The sequence below is a fragment of the Vespa mandarinia genome, unplaced genomic scaffold (genome assembly GCF_050613455.1).
Source record: "Vespa mandarinia isolate Hongniang unplaced genomic scaffold, ASM5061345v1 scaffold_56, whole genome shotgun sequence".
Classification (NCBI taxonomy): Eukaryota; Metazoa; Arthropoda; class Insecta; order Hymenoptera; family Vespidae; genus Vespa; species Vespa mandarinia.
The window spans coordinates 192,501-196,084 of NW_028197190.1; positions in this window are offsets into that span (position 1 = coordinate 192,501).

A 3,584-nucleotide genomic window follows, 5' to 3' on the forward strand; every position below is an offset into this window, starting at 1 on the left:
TAATAACAATAATAACAATAATAACAACAATAATAACAATAATAACAATAATAACAATAATAATAACAATAATAACAATAATAACAATAATAACAATAATAACAATAATAACAATAATAACAATAATAACAATAATAACAATAATAACAACAATAATAACAATAATAATAACAATAATAACAATAATAATAATAATAACAATAATAACAATAATAATAATAATAACAATAATAACAACAATAATAACAATAATAACAATAATAACAATAATAATAATTATAACAATAATAACAATAATAACAATAATAATAATAAGATAATTAATGACATTGATAACAACAATAATAACAATAATAACAATAATAACAATAATAATAACAATAATAACAATAATAATAACAATAATAACAATAATAACAATAATAACAACAATAATAACAATAATAACAATAATAATAATAATAACAATAATAACAATAATAACAATAATAACAATAATAACAATAATAATAATAACAATAATAATAACAATAATAACAATAATAACAATAATAACAATAATAACAATAATAACAATAATAACAATAATAACAATAATAACAATAATAACAATAATAACAATAATAACAATAATAACAATAATAACAATAATAATAATAATAACAATAATAACAATAATAACAATAATAACAATAATAATAATAATAACAACAATAATAACAATAATAACAATAATAACAATAATAACAATAATAATAATAATAACAATAATAACAATAATAATAACAATAATAACAATAATAACAATAATAACAATAATAACAATAATAACAACAATAATAACAATAATAACAATAATAATAATAATAACAATAATAACAACAATAATAACAATAATAACAATAATAACAATAATAACAACAATAATAACAATAATAACAACAATAATAACAATAATAATAATAACAATAATAACAATAATAATAACAATAATAACAATAATAATAACAATAATAACAATAATAATAATAATAATAACAATAATAACAATAATAACAATAATAACAATAATAACAATAATAACAATAATAACAATAATAACAATAATAACAATAATAATAACAATAATAACAATAATAACAATAATAACAATAATAATAACAATAATAACAATAATAACAATAATAACAATAATAATAACAATAATAACAATAATAACAATAATAACAATAATAACAATAATAACAATAATAACAATAATAACAATAATAACAATAATAATAATAATAACAATAATAACAATAATAACAATAATAACAATAATAATAACAATAATAACAATAATAACAATAATAATAACAATAATAACAATAATAACAATAATAACAATAATAACAATAATAATAACAATAATAACAATAATAATAATAATAATAACAATAATAACAATAATAACAATAATAATAACAATAATAACAATAATAACAATAATAACAATAATAATAACAATAATAACAACAATAATAACAATAATAACAATAATAACAATAATAACAATAATAACAACAATAATAACAATAATAACAATAATAACAATAATAACAATAATAATAACAATAATAACAATAATAACAATAATAATAACAATAATAACAATAATAATAACAATAATAACAATAATAACAATAATAACAACAATAATAACAATAATAACAATAATAATAATAATAACAATAATAACAATAATAACAATAATAAAAATAATAGCAATAATAATAATAACAATAATAATAACAATAATAATAACAATAATAACAATAATAACAATAATAACAATAATAATAATAATAACAATAATAACAATAATAACAATAATAACAATAATAACAATAATAATAACAATAATAACAATAATAACAATAATAACAATAATAACAATAATAACAATAATAACAATAATAACAATAATAATAATAATAACAATAATAACAATAATAACAATAATAACAATAATAATAATAATAACAACAATAATAACAATAATAACAATAATAACAATAATAACAATAATAATAATAATAATAACAATAATAACAATAATAATAACAATAATAACAATAATAACAATAATAACAATAATAACAATAATAACAACAATAATAACAATAATAACAATAACAATAATAATAACAATAATAACAATAATAATAACAATAATAACAATAATAACAATAATAACAATAATAATAACAATAATAACAATAATAACAATAATAACAATAATAATAACAATAATAACAATAATAACAATAATAACAATAATAATAACAATAATAACAACAATAATAACAATAATAACAATAATAACAATAATAACAACAATAATAACAATAATAACAACAATAATAACAATAATAATAACAATAATAACAATAATAACAATAATAATAACAATAATAACAATAATAATAACAATAATAACAATAATAATAACAATAATAACAATAATAACAATAATAATAATAATAACAATAATAACAATAATAACAATAATAACAATAATAACAATAATAATAATAATAACAATAATAACAATAATAATAATAATAATAACAATAATAACAATAATAACAATAATAACAATAATAACAACAATAATAACAATAATAACAATAATAATAACAATAATAACAATAATAACAATAATAACAATAATAATAACAATAATAACAATAATAACAATAATAACAATAATAACAACAATAATAACAATAATAACAATAATAACAATAATAACAATAATAACAATAATAATAACAATAATAACAATAATAACAATAATAATAACAATAATAACAATAATAACAATAATAACAATAATAATAACAATAATAACAATAATAACAATAATAACAATAATAATAACAATAATAACAATAATAACAATAATAACAATAATAACAATAATAACAATAATAACAATAATAACAATAATAACAATAATAATAACAATAATAACAATAATAACAATAATAACAATAATAACAATAATAACAATAATAACAATAATAACAACAATAATAACAATAATAACAATAATAACAATAATAACAATAATAATAACAATAATAACAATAATAACAATAATAACAATAATAATAACAATAATAACAATAATAACAATAATAATAATAATAATAACAATAATAACAATAATAACAATAATAATAACAATAATAACAATAATAATAACAATAATAACAATAATAATAACAATAATAACAATAATAATAACAATAATAATAATAATAACAATAATAACAATAATAACAATAATAACAATAATAACAATAATAATAATAATAACAATAATAACAATAATAATAACAATAATAACAATAATAACAATAATAATAACAATAATAACAATAATAACAATAATAACAATAATAACAATAATAACAATAATAACAATAATAACAATAATAACAATAATAACAATAATAATAACAATAATAACAACAATAATAACAATAATAACAATAATAATAACAATAATAACAATAATAACAATAATAACAATA